At 46.5% G+C, this 27,474-nt stretch overlaps 1 long non-coding RNA gene across 2 annotated transcripts in view; it reads left to right on the top strand.

The window, feature by feature from the left end:
* The window catches only part of LOC122463572, a 102,966-nt gene that overhangs the window by 63,486 nt on the left and 12,006 nt on the right, over positions 1 to 27,474 (top strand). For both annotated transcript variants that reach the window (XR_006287051.1, XR_006287050.1), the window contains exon 2: positions 26,296 to 26,431. This is a non-coding gene — a long non-coding RNA (uncharacterized LOC122463572). The remainder of the gene's footprint in view (positions 1 to 26,295; positions 26,432 to 27,474) is intronic.

Raw genomic sequence — 27,474 nt, 5'->3', positions numbered from 1 at the left:
TTTTTCGCCTTCACATTTAGCACTTATAAAATATTGATCAAAGTTGTCTCTCTGCAGTTCACAGGGATGGGGCGCAGCGCAGGGAAGAGTGAGGGGAGCAAAGCAGATGATAATCAGACCAAAAAGAACCTCATCTGCTTTCAAGTTGATATCTGTTTGCTTACAAAGTGGCCCTTGCACTGTTGTGGAATACAGGTAACAGAGAGGTTGTCGGTAGGAAGGAATTCCAGATTTTTGGTTAGTCGAGGTGGCTGGCAGCAAGGCAGAGTGAGATAGCAACTTGAATAAAATATTCCCATGCAAAATAACGATGTGGCCTGAAATAGATTTGGCCTCATTCTGTAAAGGGTTTTGAAGTCTCTTAATGCATTGGCTAAAGTGTCGTTTGTTTATTGAAATGAGTGGGAAGCAATGTGTCCTAGCAGTTACAGCGCTGGACTGTCAGTCAGGGCTCCTCTTAGCTATAAAAGGGTCTGTGACCTAGTGGTAAAAGAAGGGGTGGGACAGTAGACAGAACTTTTTTGCTCTGCTCCTGGCTCTGCCACTAACTCACTTTATGGCTTTGGGAAAGCTTTAATTTCTCTGTGCCTCATTTTACCCATCTGGAATACTGCCTCTGTCCTTACGTACCTGCCTCTTAGAGGTGAGATGTGGCGAAAGTAGCTGATATCAGCAAAATACCTTGGGATCCTTTGATGAAAGGCAAAGTCACAGTCGGGTCACCTGTTTATCATTCATATAACATGATCACCCCAGAGGTCAGAGTCTCTCAGACTTTGCCTAGACTCGGGAATGGGTCAAGTTTAGGTGGGGCTTAGCTAACATCATCTAGCCTCAGTCACGTTTCTAGTCTAGATAAGGCCAAAACCGTGGTAATGGTGATGCCTCCATCTTAGGCTACGTACATTACGATTCCCCTGCTCGTGTACACACGCATGTGCGAGCTCTCATCAAGCTGGTGCCTGCACAAATAGCAGTGTCACTGCAGTGGCATGGTTCAGCTGTGCTGAATACAAAGCTGCCTGAAACCGGTGGGTACGTGCTAAGCCGTGCGGTGGCTGCTGCTATCTGTGTGACCGCAGCTATGCTGCTGTTTACACTTACGCTAGCTTGATGAGAGCTGGCAGGAGTCTGGACACGAGCAGGGGAATCGTGTAGACATAGCCTTAGAGTGGATGAAATGTAGAGATGCTGGATGGAGATATAGAGGGGAGTGAAGCATCGAAGACTTTCCCGAGGGTTTGTCGAGGCTGCAGTCGCAGGGAGCTCTGCAGTGTTAAAGCCAAGTGGTAAAAGCTTCCTGTTCATTATTATTATATTTGGGGTTGAGTCATTAGTGCTGAAAAAATATCTGGTTCTATGACATTAAATACAGGGCAAATTACCAGCCCAAGAGAAATAAATGGGGCTCAGCTCCTCACTCTCTTAGGCTGATGTAACTTTTCAGTGTAGACCAGACCTAACTACATCTCTCAGGCAGGGGGGCTGGAACAACTTGTGTAGTGGGGGTGCTGGAGCCATTGAGCCAAACTGAAAACCCTGCATAAGAAGGAAACCACTTCAAGCCGGGATGCGGTAGCACCTCCAGCACCCCTAGTTCCAGTACCTGTGCTGTCAGGGATATGAAAAATCCACACCCCCGTGAGACAGAGTTAAACCAACCTAACCCCCGAGGTAGCGTGTGCCTGGTCGAAGGAAGAATTCTTCCGTCAATGTAGCACAAGCCAGGGGGCCATGGAGATAAATCTAGACTTTGGGCGCATGAGAATTTATCCCAGGCGCACATAACAAGATCTGCCAAATTGTCAGAACGGCAAGACCTGAAGCTGCTAAATAGGGTGAAATCCTTGGGAAATGCTACTGTGTCCCAAAGAATAGATGCCAATCATCAGCTTTTCAAAGCAAGTCTTATGGGAAAGGTTGACTGGTTCCTCACATTGCATGAACCAGAAGGATACCTGTCTCCCTCACACTTTCATGGAATAATGTTCTAACTCAAGAAAATGGCCTTCAAAAGTCACCTGGCAGGCTTGGGCCCTAAATGGAGTAATTTTAGGATGTGTACACAGCCCATACTAGGAGCAGATGGGTCTTTGTCCTGCCATCTAATGGCTGGTACACGTAAGAGGATAAGAACCTACTGTAGCTACCAACTAAAGGCCTAGAGTGGTAGACACTCATTCTTTGAGAGCTGAAGGTCCAGCATGCAGACTTTACCAAAGACCCAATTTTGGAGGACATTGGGTTGTTACACTGGCACAGAAACATACACACGTGGGCCTGCTAACTCCTGTGGAATGGTGTGTTACCAGGGGTGGAAGCACAGCATTGGGAGGGAGGAAGTGAAGGCAAAAGGGCATTCACAAGGGCATGAGCATGGGAGGTTAATTTTCTAGAGAGCTCTCTTGATGAGCAACACTTTCTCTTCCTAGCATATTATTTATTTAACCTCTGAGGCCTTTTGGGAGAGGGGTAGGTTATTTCCCAGGTTGTGATCTTACTCCCAGCACCTGCTCTGCAACCTGAAGGAGAAATTGCTGGTTTTTAGCAATTTCCCACCAAATAGTCATTGAGGAGCATGGCATTCAGCTCTGAAGATTATCTTGATGGGCAACTCATTCAAAAGGCATAAGTAATGGCAATTGGCTAAAACCAAGGCAGGATGGAACTAAATTGTTCTGGGAAATGTGGAGCTAAGAGGGGCACTGCACTCATTTGCTGTCTGAAGAGCAGGGCTGATTTTAGGATAACAGACCCTTTGCAAGTATAAATTTGTGTCTGACTCTGAGAAGGGTCACAGCAACTCTGTTTCTAGGGTGCAGCAGATTCTGAAGAGAACCATACAAAAAGCCATTGGTGTGATGCTGCTGGCATGGAGGCACTCCAGGCTTTCCACCACACCCAGAGAAAGGATGGTTCATTGTTGGAAGGCTGGGCGGAGAGGCCAGGAGGCCCATCAAATAACCAGCACTCAAATATGCCTTCCATCACCTAGAGAGAGTCCTTCGAGGCAGCTGCCTGCTGCAGTATTTTAGGTGCTCTATTTAGACTGGAGGGGACCTCGGCTTCCTGCTCATTTGATTCCAAGCAGACCATTGTTATCATTCTCAGCTGATAGACAGAGCCCATATGGGGGTAGGGGAGATTAACCAACCAGCAGAGCATGCCCTTCCAGGAACCGGACCCCACAGTGTACATGTGTCTTGCACAGTTCCTCAACCAAGGCTCATGCTGACACCATCAGTGTGTCTGCTTCAGCCCTGTCTGTCACAGAAGACCTGTCACAGGCAAGACCTGGATTTAGCTGATCTCACTTGGGAGTGGCTCTTTTCAATGCAAATTCCTATAACTAAGTTTCCCTCTACTTTCTCCCAGGAGAGGGAGAACAAGGGGTTAGTTTATGTCAAGGTCACAGCAGAAGATGATTGACTTTGTCTGTGAGCATCAGAGCTTGGTGGTGAATCTCCATTATGTCTCAGCAGAAGTAGTAACAGAAAGATCATGACTGAGTTAAACGTTAATTATAGTTTTAAATATAATTAAGGCTTAAGGGGATTAGAGGAAGCGCACGTAACAAGATCTGAACATCCTGATAAAATGGCCTCCAGCTTTTTGACTCAACGCAGGAAAATTAAATACAAAAACCTATTTCAAAGATAAATAATGTTAAAGGTGGCCTGATTCAACCATCCCAAATCTGCCATATCAGCTCTTTATCTCATCCTGAGGCAAGAATCTTAGTAGAAAGAAGGGGGAGGGAGTGTAGAGAAGGATGGTGTCATGGGTAGGGCATTGGACTGTGACTTGAGAGAGCTGTGTTCGGTTTCTGTCTCTTCTGTCTATTTCCTGTGGGATCTTGGTCAAGCTACTTAATCTCTCTGTGCCTCATTTGTAAAATGAGGGTAATAATGCTGCTTCTGCCTACTTAGATTACAATCCTCACAGGTCGGAGATTCTCTCTCTCGCTCTCTCTCTCTCTTTTTCTACAGTTCTTGGAACAATAGGGTCCCGATCTAGGTGTGCACTGGAACACAAAGAAGAAGAAATACAGCAGATGGCAGTTCCAACCCATTCTTCCTCAGTCATTACCAAACGGACTAGGCCCTGTGGATCCCACATCACACACGAAGTAAAATTCTGCTGCATGGCAATTCCAGAATGGCAGCCACTGCTCTGCGTTGTGACAGCACATAATCATAGAATATCAGGGTTGGAAGAGACCTCAGGAGGTCATCTAGTCCAACCCCCTGCTCAAAGCAGGACCAATCCCCAACTAAATAATCCCAGCCAGGGCTTTGTCAAGCAGGGCCTTAAAAACCTCTAAGGAAGGAGATTCCACCACCTCCCTAGGTAACCCATTCCAGTGCTTCACCACCCTTAATGCGGGGGATTCTTTTCATGTGGGGGATGCTTTAACCACAGAGCCATAGCCCAAGTAGCACTTTTCTTGTAGGACCCTGCTGCTGCCCCAAATGTGTGCTTTCTGGGGCTTTGCCATCAGCGGCTGTTGCAGAACAGCCACATAGAGGGAGAAGTTGCTAATTGCATATCACAATAGTGTACCATAGAGGGAGCAGCTTGGAAGGAAGGGGAAGCTTGAAGCATTGAGCATGGAATTATCAGGAGGGGCCAGCAGCCCTAACTAGGGCCAGCGTTTCAAAAGATCTACGCATGTTGAGTGCTGAACCATTGGAAATCTGCCCCCTTACTCTTCCTTGGCCATGTGAGACAGGACCTTTCCCCTCTCTCTCTCTCTCTCTCTCTCTCTCTTACATGCACACAGGGCTCCTAATACAACAGGACCTTAATCCTGGTGGCACCACACCACACACAAATAATAATATAACCAAAGCTGCAGATGGTGAGCAGGAGCCTGTGCAGACAGGAGAATAGGCTGCATTGTGTAGCTCTGGCTATTTCAAGAATCTGCAAACTGGGGGTGGGATTTGTTCTCTTTTCTTCCTTATACGGGGCAATTAATTAAAACTCAGTCACCCAGTTCATTAACACATCTTATTTCCATCTGCATGAATTGTGTGCAATAGGGTGACCTTACCTGGAAACTGATTTTTGTAGAGGGACAAAAATTAGCCTCTGATCCCACAATGAGTGTGTGCGGGTGGATCCTTGTGGCTTTGTTAGGGCTCCAGGCAAGTACCAGCCTCCTCTTGGGCAAGAGGTCGTTGCAGGATTGGGACCTAACTGGAAAATTTTCAAAAGGACGAAAGACAATGGGATGCTCAAGTCCTAATGGAGCTCTGTTAGCTAAACACACACACCCTTAGTTACTTTCTCTAGTTACGTATAATTTTATCTAAATGCATTTTTAATAAAAACCCAAGCAACAAAGAAGAAAAATATCCTCCACTCTGTCCAGATACTGGGAAAACTAACCAGAGCTGGTTGGGATTTGGATTTGAAATTACCAGGATTCCATGACCTGCGGTTGTTTTCTGGGGGGTGGAGGGATGGTTTTTTGTTTGTTTTTGGTTTGGCTTTTTTAAAGAAATACCATTAGCTCTATGAGAGCCTTGAGTTAATTGCAGATAAATTGATACAGTGTACACAGTAACTGTAGTTCAAAATTCAATTAAATTTGAGTCATCCTGCTGAATAAATGAAAGCTGCTGTTGCTTCCTCTCTGTATAGGTGAGGTACGTTGCATCAACCATTCTTGCTCTACAGGAAAATTTAACGTTGCTGTCGTCCTCATTCATTAATCAAAGCTGTCCTCCCCTCCCTTTCAAAAATAAGGGAAAGGAGATGAAATATTTTGACTCTTATTGTGTTCAAATCAGAAAGTAACTTCAGATAGGAAAATCATCTGCAGAAACTGATTTAGCAGCTTGACAGAAATGAGAATTTTGCCTGTGTCTGGGGGTGACGACAGATATGGTAATTTCCTTCATTATTCTTGAAAAACCTTACTGAATTATGTTTAAGTATCTTTTGCATTTTAGTACAATGGACTCCAATGTTCTGTATTGTTGTGGGCTGGGATTTCATGAAACCTCTCTAGGTGGGAGATGGGATGTGAGGACTGGATAATCAAAGGACTATATTGAACACTGTGCCAGACAAGAATGGACTTTTAGGTAAATACATCTGAAGTGGATTTCCTGGGAAATGTCTAGGGGAAGGTGAATTCCCCAATTCTGGTTATACAACAACTCAGCCTTCTGAAGCTGTGCCCTGAGGAGAGAGTCTGTCTGCTTATAACCTGTTCCCAGAGGCTAGATGTCAAAGGCCAAAACTGTGTAAAGCAATGGATGTTCTGCACTGCTGATTGTTCTGGTTGTGAACATGTAACTACGGGGAAAACTGATTTGTGGGATTTGAAAGACTGACACCTACCAGAGCCCAAGGTTGGAGTTGGGGTGACCTCTGGTAAGCTTCTTAGCATGCATGCAGGTTCTTTTATTGTTTAGAATACGTTTTCACTCTAACACTTTCAGCTTAAGAATACATGTGCTTGATAAGAAAAAGCTGTGTGGGGACTTGCAACTGAGGGTAATTACAGCTGTTCATAACCTCTGGAAAGAAAGCAAAGTGTAGACACTCACCTGCTTAGGCAGTCTGGCTTGCTGGGGCTATCACAGTGCAGGCAAGGAACTGTGCAGCCTGGAAAAACCCCAGTCAGGAGGGAGAGATACATGGGTCTCTACCTAAGAGAGGCGATTGAGGAGCCTAGAGTTGGACGCCCTTGTTGGGCCACGAGGAGGGGACAAAGGTGCAGTTGCCCTGGACGGTGACACTGGGTAACTGTGGCAGTGTCCTTTGTTATGCATGAGAAAGATGAGGTGGGAGGAAGGATGGAGACCTGGGATGGATGGTCTGGACGGGCCCTGGTCAATTCCAAAGGTTGCTGCCAACTTCCTGCATGACCGTGAGTAGATTATTCAATGTCTTTGTGATTTGTTGCCTGTTAAAATGGGGCTAATGAAGATGTTTCCTTTCTCTGCCTCATCTATTAGGATTGCAAGATTTTAGTATGTGTTCGTACCACCCCTAGCACTGTGGGCCTCCAGATGTTGCTGCATTCTAAATAGATAAAGAAGGCATCTTCAGGCACTAAAAGGATGTGAGAAAAAGGGCTAGAATTGTTTTGTGCAGAGTATGAAGTGGACACATGGCATTGACACCATGTGTGTAAAACCATAGGCATAGAAATAGAGGGCAAAATTAAACCTTTTACCTCTGAGATTTGCTGTGGCTGGGGCTGGACACTGGGCTTAGCAAATCAGGGTTTAAAACTCTCTCAGGTAGCCAGAAGCCTCCAAGCTGTTAACAATTAGGCCTGTCAGCTTTATCAGAAACTCCTGCTGCTTAATCATAAGAATATAAGAACATAAGAGCGGCCATACTGGGTCAGACCAAAGGTCCATCTAGCCCCGTATCCTGTCTTCTGACAGTGGCCAATGCCAGGTGCCCCAGAGGGAATGAACAGAACAGGTAATCATCAAGTGATCCATTCCCTGTCACCCATTCCCTGCGTCTGGCAAACAGAGGCTAGGTTGCATCAGTTTAAAATGCAAGCAGGCAATAGAATCCCCTGAAGGATAGGGCTCCATAAAGAGAGAAGGAAAGAGCTTGTGGGGTTTTTTATGTAGGATCACAGGAAATGTGCTTCTTAATGGCTGCCCAGTCCTGATATTGAGTTGCTAGAATTCAGTCCATTGACCCTGAGCTATGGGGACTTTTAATTATACAGACTTTGCCTGAGGGAAGCGTTTATTTTTTGCTAAAAGTTAACACAAGTTGTGCAAATTCAGTCTCTTCCCCCTCCCCTTTAATGTTGCCAACTAATGCGTCAATTGGTGAGGGAGTATGTTAGAAGCAGCATTTTAAACCCAGTCAACATTGTTTAGTTCTAAGTTGGATGTGCCAGGGTGCAAAATCTGTTGCGTTGCAGAGGAGATTAGGAAACGTTCCTAATAAGTGGATCTAATTTAAATGATGCTAAGAGGAGACAATCATGAAGAAAGGAGATTAATTTACAGCTGGAACAATTCAATATCTGAGTTGAGATAATGGTAGCACAGCACTGGGGAGATCTGGAACCTTGGGCTTTGTTCAGTCGGAGCTTCTGGCCTGGAGAAGAATTTCCCCTTATCTGTGCTAGCAGAGGAATGTTAGGAGCTGTGCAGTTAAACTTAGATAAGCTTAACCTGATAACGGAAGATGTGAGGCCACCAAAAGAAAGATCTTGTGGTTAATGCACTGGGCTGGAACTCCGGAGATGTGGGTTCAGTATCTCTGTCACCAACCCCCTGGACAAGTGAAGCTCTCAGTGGCTTAGTTCCTCTTCTGTAAAACGGAGACTATCAGACTTCCTTTCCCCACCACTTGTCTGTCTATTTCGTTTGTAAGGTCTTCAGGGCACGGACCAGTTCTTCCTACAAGTGCAGCACCTTGTACAAGGGGTTCCCAGTCTTGAATGGAGATTGTAAGTGCTGTGTTTCTCAAATCACAATACAATAAAACAGCTAGCTAAATACAGAAAAAACTAGCAAGGCAAAGCCCCTAGCCCATTACAACTGCCTGAAAGCTCAAGTAACAAAGGGGTGGGGGGAATAAGAGTTCCTCAAAATCAAATCAACGTCTGTGCCAAATTCACCTCCAGCAAATAAGCTTCCTTCACTTGTATTCTTGCAGAGAGGGCCATGTTGATTTAAAAACTCCTACCCGACACAAAGCAGGAAGTGGCCTATTCTGCACCATCTCTTTATTTATTTTAAATGTAGGAATATCAGAACAACATTTTATTATAACTTTGTGTGTGTTAGCTTTTTATTTAAAAAATATTTTTATTTATTTATTTTGAAAAATAAATCCCTTCCCTGGGGATAATGTAAAACCCTGGCTTGAAGGAAGCGAGTTATCGACGCACGTCTGAGCCTGTGATCTGACTAGTATGTGTAGTTAGCATATCTCTCCTGAACATGCACACAAACGGGGCAGACAAACATAGGCCTGTCAAGTTCATTCAACAGCTTCCCTCTTTGATTCCTTCTTTCTTAATTCCACCCACCACCCAAATGACAACAGCCAAAAAACAAAAAAAAAATGATGATAGGATTTCAATATTGAGCAACGGTTTGTAAAATTCAATAATGGAGCTGTCAAAACTGCTTTGTAAATCCGAATAATGTGCTGAACAAATGTTTTTAATCTTTAAAGGTCATGTTGAAAGTAATGTTTTCTCCCTTTAAAACCGTGTTTGCTATGGCACGGTTAGGGCTGGGAGCTCTGAATTGCAGGGGGAGAAGTGGGGAGGCTCAGTTTTGTTTTATTTTAAATACTTAGACCTCGTTTGCATCTGATTAATGTGCCAGTCACCGCTTATTACAAACACGCGCGCACACAGTCTTTGTTGGCATTGCTAAAATGTCACACTCAGAACTCCGGTACAATGCAGAAGCTTATCTGCTGTTAAGTTATAGTTACAGTTCTCTGTGTCATTGGGAGCAAAACGTCTTAGCTCAGAGCCATCTAGCTGCCCGTGTTTTAGAGAGAATGGGTGATCTTGTGGTTAATGCACTTAAGAGAGCTGAGTTCAAATCTCAGCTTTGTCACAGACTTCCCATGGGCCCTTAACCAAGTCATGTCATCCACATGCTTCCGTTCCCCATCTGTAAAATGGGGGCGGTGTCACCTCCTTTGTCATGTCCGTTTTCATTGCAAGTTCCTTGGGGCAAAGGGTGTCACATGTGATGTGTTAATGCAGTACCTACTAATGTGTGGTCCTAATCAGGGATGGAGCCTGCAGATGTTGCTATAATGCAAATTAACTGCATGAATAATAACTACCTCTGGGAAAGTGTCCCCTGTAGCTCAGGCACAGATGGAGTTTGATTCCCTGAGGGGTTGATGTAGAGCCGGTCAGAAAAAGGAGTCTTTTCCCACAGACATTTTTTGTAGATTCAGATTCCAAGGCCAGAAGGGACCACTGTGATCATCTAGTCTGACCTCCTGTATAGCACAGACCAGGGACCTGCCCCAAAATAATTCCCAGAGCAGATCTTTCAGAAAAACCTCCATTCTTCATTCAAAAATTGTCAGTGATGGAAAATCTGCCACGACTCTTGGTAAACTGTTCCAGTGGCTATTGACTCTCATTGTTAAAAATGTACGCCTTATTTCCAGGCTGAATGGTCTGACTACAATGTCCAGCTACTGGATTATGTTCTACTTTTCTCTGCTAGTTTGAAGAGCCCTTTGTCAAAAAAACAAACAAAAACTAAAAACCAAAACAAGTTTGGTTTTTGGTCACCAAAGCCTGAAAAATGTTCAGCTGAAAACTACTGAAATCCAGGGGGGAAAAAATTGGCCAGAAGCTACTGAAACATTTCGGACAACAAAATTGAAATTTTTCAAGGAAAGCAGACACTCTCCATGGAGAGTCCTGTTTTGTTGAAAACCCAGTGTTCTGGGGGGAAAAGTTTGGATGGAAATGTTTACAACCACAGTTCTCCCACTGTGGGTCTGGACCCCAAAGTGGGTCACAACCCCATTTTAATGGGGTCACCAGGGCTGGCGTTAGACTTGCTGGGGCCCAGGGCCGAAGCTGAACCTGAGCCTTACCACCTGGAGCTGAAGTCCAAGCCCGATGGCTTCAGCCCTGGTGGCGAGGCTCAAGTTACAGGCCCCCTGCCTAGGGCTGAAGCCCTTGGGCTTCAGCTTTGGCCCTCTAGCCCGGGGCAGCGGGGCTCAGCCTTCAGTCCCCCCTCCTGGGGTTGTGTAGTAATTTGTGTTGTCAGAAGGGGGTCATGATGCAATGAAGTTTGAGAACCCCTTCTTTACAGTATCAGCTCCAGGCTGGTCTGTCTGGGGAGGAAGGAAGGTCTTGTGAGGAAGCCATTGGGGAGATCTAAGTTTGATTCCCGGTTCTGGCATAAATTTCCTTGAACAATGCTTCCCTATCTCATTGGGACTTTGAGGTGCTTATGCCCACATCCTTAATATCTGGGGGGAGAGGGATAGCTCAGTGGTTTGAGCATTGGCCTGCTAAACCCAGGATTGAGTTCAATCCTTGAGGGGGCCATTTAGGGATCTGGAGAGTTGGGGATTGGTCTTGCTTTGAGCAGGGGGTTGGACTAGATAACCTCCTGAGGTCCCTTCCAACCCTGATATTCTAAGATTCTATGATCTGGGCCCCAGCTGGTACAGAGATGGGGAGCAAGATCAGAGGTAAATAGAACAATTCAGTCTTGGGGGAGTGACTGTCATTTCCTGTATGTTTATACCGTGCCTATCACAGTGAAACCCCAATCTGGCTGAGAACTGCAGGTGCTAAAACAATATTAATAAGAACGTTTAATTTATGACAACCTCTAGTTGTCAGTCTTCCTCCACTTAAACTTTAAGAAGTCCTCAAGAGGAAATAAACTGGTATGTTTTTGTTGAAATTAAATAGGAGTCTATAGAAATTACTCTTAAAAACCCCAAACAATTCAATGGAGAATGAGATCCTGGCTATAAAATTTGATAGTTTGGTTCCAAAATTCTGTACATAGATAATTTTCTAGGCAGTTCTACAGGTCTAGTCCATAAGGAGAACAGGCCCTGGGCAAAATTTTCAAAAGTGCCTAAATGACTGAGGAGCCTAAGTCCTATTTTCAAAAGTGAAAGTCAATGGGATTTAGGCTTCTAAGTCAGGATCTGCATTAGAAAAGGGTTTACTGGTATAGCTGCTAATGTAGACACAGCTTATAACCAGCAAAAAATTGCTTTTGCTTATACCAGTTCCTGAGTGTGAAAAGCTATATGGGTAAAAGCATTTTTATTCCAGCATAAACTGGGGCTTTTGCTGGTGTTAGAAATGTTGCAAAATATAATACTCCTAACTGACATTCTTAGCATGGCAAAAGTTTGTAGGGTGGACCTGCCCTCAGCCACTTAAGTGCTTTTGAAAATGCTACCCCTGCCTTCAATATCACTGTAATGAGTTCTGAAGTCAATGGGATAATGGGTTACTCAGCATCTCATATGAGTAAGCCCCAAGTTTCTTTCCCTTTGGCAAAGAGCTGGGGCCCTAATCCAACTGCCTTTGAAGTTAATGGGAATACTTTCACGGACTTCAACGGGTGTGAGGTTTGACCATGTTGGGGCAACTCAAGAGAGATGAGTGGCTGTAACAGAGAGTGCTGATATTCCAACAGCCAGGTAACCAAGAATGTGAGCTTATTAGTATTTAGTTAACCAAACTAATGCTTACTGGTCACAAATGTGAACTGAAAATGCTTCAGATGTCATTTAACACCAAAAAGAAACAAGGGAAGGTGAAAGAAGTTGGTAAAATAGCGATATAGGCAGATGCTTTAAATGTTTTTCAACTCTAATCCATTCTCTGTCACTGTCTTACTGCAATGCTCCAAATCAACTGCAGCGCAGTCTTTTGCACCTACTCAAAATGTCTTGCTCGTACTCCCAACAAAGGGATGGAAAAGCTGAAACTTTAAGTCCTCTGGGAATCTGATCTGCTTTCTAACTCCTCTTTCTGCTCAGTGATCCTTCAGTCTGCCTCCCTGGCTCTATTCATGTGTCCAGTTGAGTGCAGGTGCAAGCTATACTGGCTAGGAACATTGACCAAGAATTCATATACACATTTCGAAAAGAAGATGACAAATGAACGTGTTCTCTTCAGAGCGATCTTTAATGCTAGAAAAGGACAAGGAAAGAATGGGCACAAAGGACCCCTTGGACGGGAAGAAAAATAGATTGTTAAAGTCAGTTGAGAAGTGTGTCCAGATCAGGGAACAATGTCTTCTGGGCAACAGGGACAGAACAGGAGTCTGATTCATCCCTCACACAATACAGTCCCACTCCCTTGCTCTCCCGGAGGGCCTGAGAATTAATAAGGAGTTTTCTCAGCATGGAGAATGGTTTCTGACACAATACACTTCTGTAATAGATGGAAAATGTAAGGCTAATTGGACAAGACATATTCATAGAAATCAAATCTAAGGAAGCCGCCACCTTGCAACCTTTCTATTGATAACTTCTTGACCTTTTCTTTCAGAGGAGTTTGTTTACTTCTATCGGTACTGGACAATGTTCATTTCCTTTGAAACATCTGGCATGGGCCACTGTCAGAAGACAGGATACTGGGCTAGTATGGCCATTCTTATGTTCTTACAAGGTTCTTGTCTTTTTTTTAAGGCCTGTCTCCCTTCAGTAGCACAATGGAGACCTGTCATTGGTCTTCGGGCATCGCTGTAAGACAAATAATTAAGATGAGGAGTGAAAACTGGGAATCTCGTGAGCTGTGATGACGCTGACTGACGCTGTATTAGAGAACTGCTGAGCCAACAGACAAGTTCCTCAGCCAGTGTTAATCTGCATAGCTGTACTGCTGTAGCTTGTCACACTAGCAGCTGTAATCGGAAAAGGATACAAGTTCTTGCTGAGGATCTGGGTGCCTCTAGGCTGATCTGTGCTTTCTCAGACAACTGAGCAGGGGAGAGGTTCTTCCCATGGATCCAATTCTCACAGGTTTCTGTGGTTCAGGGGAAGTCAACCTCCTGGAGAAGCAGCAAGGAAACAATAAGAAGGCAGCCCTGACAGGTGTAGATGGAGCCACACGTTCCAGAGCCGAAGGACTTGCTAGTGAGACAGATGACATATCAGTGGGAGACAGAACGGGCTGAGGAATGTTTGGGCATTATCCCATCAGTCCTTAGGGCTGAGGTTGCTACTACCATTGACATCTACCAGACACATCCCATTTATCCTGCACGCGGCGTGGCCGGGCCGGGAGCGAGTTTGTTCCAAAGCGAAGGGAGCAATGAGAGAGAGGGAGCACTTTGAGGCAGTGCTCCTTTGTTGTCGAGATGTTGCACTGAGCAAAGTGAAAATCGCCTTCTGGAAGTCCTTTTCCACAGTCCTGTTGGGGTAGGATCAAAGCCTTATGGGACTGGTGGTTCCAGACATAATGGCCTGAGAATGACTGTCTCTATAGTTCCTTGGTATTCCACTCAGAGTCCAGGGAGTTTAGCGCTAAAAGGGCCTCATGGAAATGGCTAACGTCCAGGTGGCTAAAATCTTAGACCAGGTTCTCCCATGCCAAAGTCACCCCGGCGCCTGACTGTCTGTGACTTGCCGTTCACATGCCGTGCACACCTTGCATCTGGGTGGCAATGGTTGCACAAATCACATCCATGGAGTAACAAAAGCTTTCCTGGAGTTCAAGTCATGCCAGCCCCACAAAATGAAAGAGAACAAAGGGGTGGGGGGAAGGGGATAGACTGGGAGGGATCCAGTTAAAGGAAAGCAAAGAGGAAATGACAAATCCCCTCCCTTCCCTGCTAGACTCTTCTCTGGAACAGCCATACTGCAAAAAAGGAAAGGTGCATGTCGGATACTGCATGCTAGCTTTGCAGGCTGGTGCTATCCATCCAGTGCCTGTTCTCTTCTCCTCTGAATCCATAACTTGTGCTGAGCATTAGCCACCAAAAGAGAAAGAGGAAGCACAGGAGTAGGTGCTTGGGAAGCTGAATCTACGGTTGTCAGTGTTAATTTATTTGCTGTTCCAAGAACTTCAGGGGGAGTCGGGAGCTTTTTTGTCCCAACAAATCCTGGAAATGGTTGAAATATAAAGCCCATACCTTGCCTGAGGCTGGCTGTGTGCTACTTCTAATTTCAATTTGTTGCTGTTAATTTTGGTTCAGTGAGCTTAACTCACGATTAATGGTATTGTGACAGCGTCTGTATCTATCAGCAATATCCAGTATGAAGAGGATTGGTTTGTAAGAATGAATGTCCCGACACTTCACACAGCGGGCGTTAATTTCTTTGGTGCGGATAGGTAGATAATTACATAAGTCTCTGGGTCTGCATTAGTGTCTCAGTCTAATGTAAACAGTCTTTACACCACTGTTATCTTTGCAGCGTAGGAGATGGCTCTATTAGCCTCCGTACACACGCGGGACCCCACCATTACAGTCCTGAAGCACCACGTCTGTATTAATGACATCGCTGCAACACCCCTCCGCAGCAGGGCAATGCTAGTGTAGAGGCAGTGCTACCTAGGGGCTAGAGTACCAGACTGACACTCAGGTTCTGTTCCTTGCTTTTACACTGGCCTCCTGGGTGACCTTGAGCCAGACATTTCCTTGCTCTGTGCCTCAGTTTCCCCATCCATACAACGGGGCAATGATGCTTACCTCCATTTGTAAAGCATTTAGAGAGCTACTGATGAACAGGCCTATGTAGAGCTAGGTATTACCCCCCTCCATTTTGCAGATTGGAAACTGAGGTGCAGAGAGATTAAGTCACGTGCCAAGAGTCACACAGGGAGCTTGCGGCAGAGCCGGAAATCAAACACAGATCTCCTAACTCCCAGTCCAGTGCCTTCACCACAAGAGCATCCTCCTGCTGGCATGGATTAGCACAGTTAGACATTGACATGGCGTGGCAGATATGGGTACGTGGGGTACCATATTTGTAGCTGCTGTCTCCTCTGCAACACTACTCTTCCTGTCTCTGGCTAATCTCTGCAGAGCTCCTCCTTCGCTTTGGCACTTGGTCATGTTTTGCAATAATTGGATTAGAACTGGCTGGTTCCCCATGTCTCACCCTCGGGAAGCCAGGAACAGCCAGTAGCAACACCTTGCTAGACTAGTTCTTCTTTGCATTTGTCCGTGCACCTGGCTCTTTCACATCTGCTCACTTCCCCTTAAATACGTGGGTGAAATCCTGCCACTGTTGAAGTCAAAGGGAGCTTTGCCATTGAGTCTAGCAGCCGGGGCACTAGGATATCCCCATTGAAGTCTATGGCTGCTCTGCTTTGGAACCCTGAATTCAACGTTGCCTCATTAAACTTTGGTTACAGGAACAGAAGGTCTGAAACCAAAGCCAGTCTCCTGCAGGCAGGTGCATTGAGCCACCAGAGTCCTCTACTACCTTTAGGGCTAGACAGTGGTGACAACAAAGCCTTGTTAATGACCTAGCCAGCTTCTTCAGTCCATGTAGCAATAAAGCAGGAGTGCAAGGGTGCTTCTGTCCCTGTTTACTGGACACATCCTGCCACCTCGCCAAGTGTCCATCAGACGGGCTTTAATGCCTTCCTCAATCGAAAAGGGTTACTCGGTCCCTGTTCCACAGCCAGCTGACTTACTGGGACCTGGATCCCATCCCAGCAGCCACAGCTAATGCAAAGTAAATGCCTTATAAATAATCAAAGGGGAAGAAAGACTCATTAGCCCGACATCTTGTAATAATAATTTTAAATGAACACAATTTATAGAGAGACTTCTTCTGAGACAGGGCCCTTAACGGTAATGAATGTGTCCAGATAATGAAAGCTCCTGCAGCCATGCCCAGGGAGGCTGCTGTTTTCTCCCAACGTCAGACCTTCCAGTGCGAGAAAATAAATGCAATGGGGCAGACGGCAAGGCCGGGAAGGTAGTAGATCACTCCCTGTCCGGATCCAGTGAATGCTAATAGCAATATCTCGACTCCCCCATGCATACATGTAACCCACACACCTCCTGAATGTGGTGTTCTGTCCCCTCCAGTGGCACTGAGACCACTTAGAGATTAATGAGTCTGCCCTACTCATTTGAGCAGGGCCAGCTGGCTTTTGGCTCATGCACTCAGCTCCAGAGATCCCAGGTTCGATCCCGCCCCCCGATGACCGGGGTTTGTTGGCATTACACCTGTATATTCTCTGATCCATGGAAATGTTACAGCCCGAGTGCCGGACTAGATGACTGGCCACCAGTAGAATCTTCAAGGACCGGCCCAGGTCTCTAACAGACAGGAGCTTTGAGCTCCAAACTCAGACACAGGGTTTGGGTTAGGGTGAGAGTTCAGCCAGCGTTGCCAATTTTCAGAATTTTATGCTGCGACTCACGATATGTGGCAAGTTGTGTGAAATCCCCAGAGGCTGGAATCAAGAGATTGTGAGACTCTCTGCTTTCATTTAAAGGGGGCGGGGAAAGTTTCTAGCCCTTGTGGTAGGGGAGAAAAGCTTGGAAACAGGAAACGAGTGCACCCTCAAGGCTCAGAATCCGGGAGGCTAAAAGAAGCAGCACTCAATGTTTTCTTTGGCTTAAAAATCATACGTAATCTCATGATTGTGGGGTGCCTGACTCGTGATTTTTGAACACATGAGGTTGCCAGTTCCAGTTCACACCCTGTGAGCAATATCACATGCACACAGCCAAAGCTGTCCATGTGGAACGCGAGCTGGAGAAAGCCCTGCTCAGTTCTCCCTTCCATCTGGGAACAAAGGGCTTGCCTACAGGAACAATTAGTCCATGGCAAGCTAGTGTGTGAATCTGCCCTGCACTAGCCTGCTGTGGGCTAACTGTAGATCCTTCTCATGCACCTTAACAGTTTGTTCATGCTCTTCGATTAGCCTGCCATGCATAAACTGCCCATGGGGAGCCTGTGGGACTAGTGTAGGGTAGACTCGCACCCCAGCTTGCCATGAACTAAACATTTGTGTAGGCAAGCCCTGGGACAGGTTCCTTGATGTGCAGCAAGGAGGCCTGAAAAACTCACCAGCCAATCAAAGGAGAGTTCCCTATTTTAAAGGGCGGAAGGATGACTGAGTGGTCAGGATGTCTCCCTGCCTGCTCCACCACAGGGCTTGAGCAAATCACTTAGGCCTTGATCCTCAAAGGTGTATAGATGCCATTGAAATCAATGGGAGTTAAGTACTTCAATACCTTTAAAAATCTGGCCCAATGTGCCTCAGTTCTCCTTTGTAAAATGGGGATAATATAATATCTCATAATCTAATAACATCGCACATGGCTGTTGGGAGGGTATGTACGCTGAAGATTTTGAGGTGCTCAGATACTGTGGTGATGGGGCCAGATACATAAGATAAAAGGGAAGATCCTGGGCATTTGAAAACAGCGGTGTTTAGAGAAGAGAAGGGAGATGGGGCCCACAAGCAGCTACACCCTATCTGCAGCAGCCTTTAAAAAACAAAACACCTTCCCTTGCACTGAGTCCTAGCATGCCATTTTCTGTCCATATGCACTCTCAATAGCTTGTAATGACAGTCAGCTAGGGCAACTTCTCCAGGTGCAGCAAAAGCTCTTGCTTCAAACCACATCCCAGGGGGAGACTACCTAATGAAATCTAATGGAGCAGGTAGAATTAGGAGTTGGGTTTCTCTTTGTCTGGTGCAGCGGCATCATGACGCAGCATGCGAGCCAGGATGCAAGTGAGTTTCTAACCTACCCCTGCATGGCATCTCCCAAAAGAGAAACCTCAGCCTCAACTTCCCATTCCACCAGTAGAGTTCTTTCTGTGAAACCAGGTAATGATGAGCTGACTCACAGCTTTGCTAGACTAGAGAATGAGGTGGCTGCTGCAGTTCTATAGTGCAGTAATTCCCAGGAGTGAATGTGAGCTGGAATTGGAAAGCAGAGGCGGATCCTCTATAATAATATGCCAGGCAAGTTGCTTTTTGCTTTCCTGAGTTGCACATTTTCCTTCCTTGGTTTATTCTGTTCCCCAAGGATGGGTGGAGGCTGGCGGGGCTGAGCCCAAACCCAATAATTGGTGCTGAAATAAGGAATGGGCTTGCTAAGGCTCATAGCAACAGGGAGCAGCTCAGCAAAAAGGCGTCAGGCAAAACACTGTGTCAGGCAACACTTAGCTGAGTTGCAATAACTCTGCAAACCAGTGTCGCCAGCTCCTGCGTAACGGGATCTCATTGGTCCCAGAACTGATTCCTGCTAGTGGAGCTTCCACTCGTCTCCCCAGGTCAGTGCTAGGGTACGGCCGTGGGTCGGAGTTTACATTGCCACTGCTTGTGTTCTCTCACAGATCCTGCCCTGTGGTACGGTTAATTACTATTCTAGCAAAGGTCAGACTTCTCCTTCATGTACGACGCACGAAACTCCTCCGCTGAGCAGAATAGCTCTCCAAGTATTGGATTCATTTGTTCCAAGACTCTTGAAAGCCCCCTAAGCTCTCAAAGACGTTGAGCAACTGCAGAAGCTTAGCTTTCATCATGCTAACAAGTGCTGATACTGATGCATCAGGCTAAACGCATCAAGCCACTTATCAGGGTGCTGTTATCGTTCCGAGGCTCAGCATGCGTGATTTTATTAGTGGAGATAGCACCATAATATTAGTTTCCTCATCAAGCTCAGACCCCAGATCTGACAGTATCATTTGTTAATTTTAGTGCCAAGGCCTGAAGTTCACCAGCGAGGTCTCTATCAAAACTGGAGGCAGGGCTTTCAATCAGAGGCCTGTCCGGACCCTGCTCTGTATCTGCCACACTGGCTGGCATATGGCTGTGAAGCTGGCAGTGGAAAGTGGAAGTCACGGAGGAAAGGCCAGAACTGTAGAGACGTTGGGATCCCGGCTATGGGGCATGGGTCAACTCCGGATGCTGCAATCTGCGCAGGAGTCATGCCAAAGGGTCTGGTCAGGGTTGGAGTCGATGAGCCATGCCCGGTCAGAAGGTGAAAGGATCAGCTGAGGTCGGGGTAGGGGAGCAGCAGCAGGGCAGGGGGATCTGGACCTTGGGGCTAAGAAGCCAGGAGTGAGGTATCAGGAATGCAACAACGTCTGTAGTAGTGAGCCCCGGATCCTCCTATTTATACAATGTCCGGTCCTCCCCACTGTGTTTTCCACTGAATGCATCCGATGAAGTGAGCTTGTAGCTCACGAAAGCTTATGCTCAAATAAATTGGTTAGTCTCTAAGGTGCCACTAGTACTCCTTTTCTTTTTGCTGATACAGACTAACACGGCTGCTACTCTGAAACCAGGCCTTAAATAGTGCACCTGAGCCAATCAGGGCACACAGCAGGCTCTGCCAATCTGGGCTCCTGTGGCTGGGGCAGCCAGTGATGCTTGAGTCCCAGGGCACCTGAGGCTGCTGGTCCCTGCTTCCCCAGAGCACTTGAATGGCAGTGTGGACATAGCCCTTGTCCCGGCCCCAGCAAAGCCAGCTTCCAGACTTGCAGATACTCCCAAGGGGTACAATCACTCACTAGATCTGCTCCCTGAAGTGGCTGTGATTGCTCATGCAAATTAGACATTTTCATGGAAAATAGCTAGCTCTGCATTTAGCTGTCCATTTGCACATGCAGGTTCCTGATTAATTCCATTCTATGCAGGTTCTTATGCCAGTCACCAAGGTATCTGAGTACCTAATTCATGGGCCAGATCCTCAGCTGGTGCATTGCTCCATTGGCTTCAAAACCACAGGATATCATGACTTCAGTGGAGCAATGCCAACCTACACCAGCTGCCATCTGACCCAGCATATGCAGGCGTGGTAATCAGTGTAGATTTCAATGACTGGATATCTGAAATTTGGGCCCTAACCCTTAAGAATCCAGGAATGGAGCCTCTGGGTCAAATTTTCAACAGCACCCGAGTCCCACTGAAAATCAAAGGGACTTGGGCTCCTCAATCACCTAGACACTTTTGAAAATTGTATCCCTCTGTCCTTTAAACACCTAGAAGGGTCTCTTAGCATCAAGAACAGATAGTCATTGTTTAGAGTGGTCCTGTGTGGGTGGATGCCTCGGAACAATAGAATGAGCTCGATTCACATTGTTCTGAGTGGCAGCTAGCGATTAGGGAAGGTGTTAGCACAGCAGTGTTTGTACTGACCTGGTTCCTAGAGCTCTAACTGGCAAGACATAGGTGTTAGCGCCTCTCTAATGCCTTGTTCTAAGGCTGACACTAATAAGGTCAGACCTACTGAACTCCTGCCATTCTGCCACACTTAGGGAAATACATTCCCTGTGCCTTGATGAAAAGTATCACACCTGGGAAATGAGAGTGCTGGAAGACATTCCCAGCTGCGCACTGCACACTCTCCAGCCACGACCTTTCTGCAGGGGAGATTCCTTCACCCAGGTCACTCACCATGCCAGCAGCACCGAGGAACAAAGGAAGTGGCACAGCATATGCAAGTACCTGGCCCACTTCACACACTGCACGTCTCTCTACGCTTACCAGCAAGAAAGGAGATTGTTGTGTTGCTATTCCAGGTGCTGTCAGTGGGGCACGAAAGGAGCTGGCCCATGGCGAAGGATTTCGGACCTGGGCCAGGCAAAGGCAGGTGGAGAAGGCTTGAAGCCCTACTCTGACTCGCTTCAATTCTCAGAATTCCCCTTTGCTATTCTCAGTCACAGAGCTGAACTGATACTAAATCTATTACAGTGCTGATGTGACTGTTAAACAGAAATATTTAATTGAACCTCCAGATCTCTTGCTTTCTCCACAACCTTAAATCGTTGCGGGCGCAAAATTGCGCGCGCACACACACCCCCATTCAGAACACAGGTCTGAAATGTTCTGAGCACATCCTATGCTCTTCAGAGAGGTCACTACACAAGTGATCCAAAATCCCTGGATCTAATCAGCTATTTAAAATGCAGTTCTTTACATGCAATTCCATGTAAACACATTTAAGTTCCTGCCACTTTTCTCCATTGTCCAAGAAGCACAAAAGCTGGCATGCAGCATCTGAATGTCCACAAACCTGCGGAATCCTGACTGCAGGAGCCACATTGCCACCCATGGATTATCTGAATGCTCTGTAATGAAGGACTAATTACAGCAGTCCCTTTCGGTTGCAGATTTAGAGTAGCTAAAATATTGCTGTATTTCTCCACCCAAAAGCACCTGCCCATAAAAGAAAATAAAGGCTGAAGGAAGTTGCTTTCATTTTCGTGTACACTTTGGTCCACACCCCGTGGGCTGCAGAACACCCATTTCTAAACCCTGCTTGCGTTTTCTCATGGGTGATCTGGTGAATGTGTCATGAGAACTCTGACCGCTGGGAACAGGCAACTGCCTCTGATGGAACTGAGCAGCCCTTATGTTTGTTCATTGGACTGTGTAATCTGTAGTGTCACTCGAATTGCAAGATCCCTTTCCATTTTTAACCTTTCTCCCCTCTCTGTCGGTGCCGGGGTTTTCTCATTTCACTCTGTGTGCCATTTACAAAGGTACAGGGCAAAGCAGGTATTTAGTTTACATACAGAGCCATGAGCCATTTGCTTGTTTGTTTTCCCTTTAAAGGCTTCTTAGCATGCGAACCCACGTAAGAGATTTACAGGAACATTTAGTGTTGCTAGGGGTTTCAGTGGTTCTTGCTGCGTTTCTACCTTCCTTTCCTGGCTGGCATTAGATCGGATGCATTTTTGCCCCTTATTCCACCATTACAGGTTTCCTCAATTCTACAGCTGCCCTTCCTGCCACAGCCTGATGAAATGGTCTCCAACCCCCTTGAGGTCTAAAGACGTTAGCGGTCCTTAGTGCATTTGATGTTGTTATTCCTCCCTAAATCCACAAAGGAGATAAATAGATAGATGTACTTTAGGAGGAAATCAAATAGACATGAAGACCTCAGAGAAATTCAGTTTCCTTCTGATTGAAAAGGATGTTCAAGCAGAGGTGACAGAGGGGCCTGGTAGGAGATTGCCATATGAATTTCTATCATGCTGTTCCCCTGCAGTCCAGCGGCAGCTCCAAAATGAGCCCTTTCGCATACACAAGCCTGGGCAAGGTTACAAACGGTAATATTCTGCCCTCGCTACGGGGAAAGCGCAGGCAGTTTTGAGAGTGTAAAATCAGCTGTCACCATGAGGAAAGCAGGAGGGAATCAGTGAGGACACCCTGTCCATCCTGCCTCTTATCTTCTTTAATACACCTCCTTCGTATTTATCCAGCACTTTTATGTGTTGAGAGCAGTATGCAGATGCTAACAACGTAAACCTTACCCATGAGGGTGGTGAGTAAGCATTTATTACTCCCTTTTGCAGATGGGGAAGCGAAGATAGGTGGATGAAGTGATTAGCCCAAGGTCACACAGGGGCAGGGTTGTGTCACCGCTCCTGGGGTTTGCAGGGTGCATCCTGATGATCACACCATCTCAGTAGAGGAGGCTGCCAGGTTGGACTCAGGAGTTTTGGTGATTTGGAAAAGCCAGTACACAACCTATACGCTACTCAGCTGCCACTCATGCCCTATTTTGTCTAAATCTTGTGTTGGCCTCTGCACGGGACGAGTTCACACTTAGGGAACAGGTCAGCACAGGTTCTGCGGGCAGTGTTTCTGCTGGACAAAGCACTCTCCTCCCAGAAGACAAGGATGGGGGTTTACTCTGCTCTCGCATCAGGAGCAGACTTTCCCCCCCTCCTTTCCAGAGTAGGAGGAGATGTTTCAGAATCCCCCCTGGGATGGCTGAGATGCAGGGAACCAGCTTTGTGCATCCCTCCCTTGCTCCATGTTGGAGGAGGATTTAGCGGTGATGATGCTGTGAAGCAGATGACTCACACTTGGAGTTCAGCCCATGCCTCCTTGCTAGAGGCCTGAACTGTCTCCACATGCACACTTGGGCGTAATGAAACCGGCTCGGGCTCTGCACTGACCAGGGTGATACAAGGCAGTGGTGTTTTACTGGATGTATGACGGTCAGATAGTAGAAAGAGGGTTAACCCAGTGGAATCCCCATCTGGAGGCTAAACTGGCTAAGTTCTAGCAGGCAAAGGTTTAACATGAGCCAATGGCTGGAAGTTGAAGCTACACAAATTCAGGCTGGAAATAAGGTGCAGATTTTTAACAGTGAGAGTAATTAGCCATGGGAACAGTTTACCCAGGGTCATGGTGAATTCTCTGAAACTCTGCTCTAGGAATTGTTTTGGGGCAGGTCTCTGGCCTGTGTTATCCAGGAGGTCAGATTAGATGATCACAGTGGTCCCTTCTGGCCTTGGAATTGCTGAATGTATGAAAAACCTCCCTTAAGACCCCAGGCAGGGCCCTCATGGTCCACGGGCAGCAACTGTAACAAGTGAGCCCAAAGGCAGCCTTTCCAGGCTGAGCTTGCTCTGATTGGAAGTGGCCTTCAGACCTCATCCTGGCCTTTGATGTTAGCAGAACATTCAAGTCAGGTTTAAGAATGCTGAACATAAGGGGAGATTTTTCCTCAGCAGATTTACATGGAAGGTTCAACAAGGACAAGTGCAGAGTCCTGCACTTAGGAAGGAAGAAAGAATCCCATGCACTGCTACAGGCTGGGGACCGACTGGCTAAGTGGCAGTTCTGCAGAAAAGGACCTGGGGATTACAGTGAATGAGAAGCTGGATATGAGTCAACAGAGTGCCCTTGTTGCCAAGAAGGCCAACGGCATATAGGGCTGCATTAGTAGGAGCATTGCCAGCAGATCGAGGGAAGTGATTATTCCCCTCTATTCGGCACTGGTGAGGCCACACCTGGAGTATTGTGTCCAGTTTGGGGCCCCCACTACAGAGGGACGTGGACAAATTGGAGAATTCAGCAGAGGACAACGAAAATGATTAGGGGGCTGGGGCACATGACTTACGAGAAGAGGCTGAGGGAACTGGGACTGTTTAGTTTGCAGAAGGGAAGCGTGAGGGGGGATTTTATAGCAGCCTTCAACTACCTGAAGGGGGGTTCCAAAGAGGATGAAGCTAGGCTGTTCTCAGTGGTGGCTGATGACCGAACAAGGAGTAATGGTCTCAAGTTGCAGCAGGGGAGGTCTAGGTTGGATATTAGGAAACACTATTTCACTAGGAGGGTGGTAAAGCACTGGAATGGGTTACCTAGGGAGATGGTGGAATCTCCTTCCTTAGAGGTTTTCAAGGTCAGGCTTGACAAAGCCCTGGCTGGGATGATTTAATTGGGGATCGGTCCTGCTTTGAGCAGGGGGTTGAACTAGATGACCTCCTGAGGTCTCTTCCAACCCTAATATTCTATGATTCTAACCACTTCAGAGCCCAGTCAGCGTGCAAGAAACATGGAGTCCCATACATCGCTTTAACCGCTGCATGGAGCCCGATGAGCATGCCATTCTGCGGCTCAAACACAATACCGAAAGCCCTGGGAGGGGTGGGCCCTATCCAGCTACTTCTGCTTGAAGGAGTTTGACTGCCATTAACAATGGAGCCGTTTCTGGCCCCTCTATGCTGGTGTATTCTGCACGCACACAGTCCTAATGTCTGCTGATTGGGCAGAGGGAGGCAGAGGGAAGTGTGTGATGAATCCCCCTCCATGCTCCCGTTTGGACACACGTGCGGTTGAAAACCAGCCAATGGGAGACTCTCTATTAGCCCTGAGTGGGATGCTATCTGATGAAGAAAGATACCTCTTGGAACTGGATTTGCATGTGATCTGTGCCTAAGAATCTTGCCCTGGCCGGGAATCTGACTGCTGGGAGATAACGACATCCCATCGGCAGCAGGATGCTTGCAATTGCGAACTGCATTGATCTCATTGGCTTGTTTACATACATATTCCCTTCCAAGTAACCTCTTAGTACCCAGGGTTCTGTGTGTGTCTGAGCCTGACTGGTGCTGCTGGCTCAGTGAGCAGAATGGCTTTTTATTAGGTGTCTAGACGTGACACAAGTCATTACAGCATCCTGCTTGGCACGGCTGTCTGACAGGCCCCGCTGACGTTCTGAGACCGAGGGGAGGCACTTGATTAATGATATGAGCTATAAATTGTGTGGAAGTGACTCAGTTCATCTCAGGCAGGGTCTAGGCACTGCAGCTCATGTAATAGGCAGGGCATCTGAGTCTAGAGGCTTGTCTACAGGGGTTGTCCAGATCAGTTAAACTATAGTAAACCCCTGCATGGACCCTCTCACTCAGAATTTAAAGTGGCCTTAATTTGGTTTAGTTACTGGTGTATTAAGCCAATTCAGAGTGACCACACATGGAGTTAATCGGTAGTTAATCCATTTTAAATTCACACTCCATCTTATTCCAAATTAATTTTTATGTGTAGACAAATCCTTGACTGATGCTACCAATGTGTGTGGCCTAAAACAAAAATCTGGGGAGTGTTCAGATGAGCTGTTATAGGGGTGTTAATTACCTGGAGTTAACTGGCAATAAATTAACTCACGGTAAAAAAAAAAAAAAAAAAAAAAAAAAAAAAAAAAATCCTCTGTGTAGCCATCCCCTTTAGAATCACAGAATATCAGGGTTGGAAGGGACCTCAGGAGGTCATCTAGTCCAGCCCCCTGCTCAAAGCAGGACCAATCCCCAATTTTTGCCCCAGATCCCAAATGACCCCCTCAAGGATTGAATTCACAACCCTGGGTTTAGCAGGCCAATGCTCAATCTCTTCCTGTGCTTTGTTTTATTCTGCAGGAGGCTGCAGACTGAAGTGTAGTGCAGGCAGAAAGCCCTAACACTGCATTCAACTGATGCACCACCATTTAGCAAAGGTCCGGAAACATGCAAACAAATAAATGGGGCCGTATCTATCTTTATTGTTTAGCAACATGAATAAGACCCGCTGAGCTGGCCACAAATTCCATTGTGTTCTTCTAGGTTCTAGAGTTCCCTTTACCTTGCCAGGGTCCATGGCATGGCAGGCAGAGATGGATCTTCTGTCTTTGGATATCTCCTCTCCTACCTGCGGCATTTGGATTTCAGCTAGTAAATATCAGCTGTATTAAACTGCCAGGTATTGATTTAACAGTCAGCCTATCTATACACAGTGTAAGAAATGGGCAGAAAATCCTCAGAGAATCCTCTGGCAAAAGGAGCTTCAGGAAGCAATGTAGGCTCACAAAAAAATACCATGAACCAAGTATCAGGCAGCTTTGCAGGATGTGGGTTTAGAGCCAGGGATGGAGAGGGTCCCTTGTGGGGAGGGGGAGTAGGTGGGACTAAGTCCCTCATTCCACACTGTCCTGGCTGCATCCTTAGGTAGCATCCTCCCATAAGATTTTTTTTTTTTTTTTTTTTTTAAACAAATCCACTGCTTGGGTCATCGTTAGCAGGCAGCTAGAGTAGGCTATTAGCATCTAGTGGAGCAGCCACTAGAGGGGGATACAGCACACACGTTGCCAGCCAGGTATGCCTGCTCTTGTGTTCTCTGCTGGGGAGAAAGGAATTAAAAGTGAGTCCAAGGAGAGGAGAAAAATAACTTTGTTGTGTTTTAGTCACAGTTGTGCCTAACCACTTCTGACTAGAATGACCCGCAACCTTTCGTTCCTCAAACCGCTCCCCTCTCTGGCAAACCCACCTTTTCCTGTGTCACCTACAAGATGGATGCTTATATTTAAAAAGATATCTATGTACATGGAAGGTGATGCGGCACAGCCGCATGAAATTTAAGCAGACTGACAGAGGAGGCCCCCTAAACCACTTCGGCATCGTGGAAATTTTTACCCATTGTTGTTAGGCAGGATGGTCTCATGGTTGAAGCACTGGACTGGGATTCAGGAGAGATCTGGGTTTAGTTCCTGGCTCTGCTACCCCCTCCTGTGGTACCTGGGGTGAGACAGTGAATCCCTGAGTGCTTCAGTTCTGTGAAGTGGGGATAAAAACCCTTCCTTTGTCTTTGTAGAGTGTGAGCTCCTCAGGGAGGAGCCCATTGTTTGGCGTCATAGAGCCTCTAGACAGTCTGTAATACAAATAATCACACTAATAACAAAGTGGGTTGATGTGGGCATGGTGTTCAATACATAACTTGCCTTGGAGGATAGGCAGCCCTTGGAAAAA

This window comes from Chelonia mydas, chromosome 22 (assembly GCF_015237465.2).
Source record: "Chelonia mydas isolate rCheMyd1 chromosome 22, rCheMyd1.pri.v2, whole genome shotgun sequence".
NCBI classification, from domain to species: domain Eukaryota; kingdom Metazoa; phylum Chordata; order Testudines; family Cheloniidae; genus Chelonia; species Chelonia mydas.
This window is presented reverse-complemented; position numbering and strand designations above follow the sequence as displayed.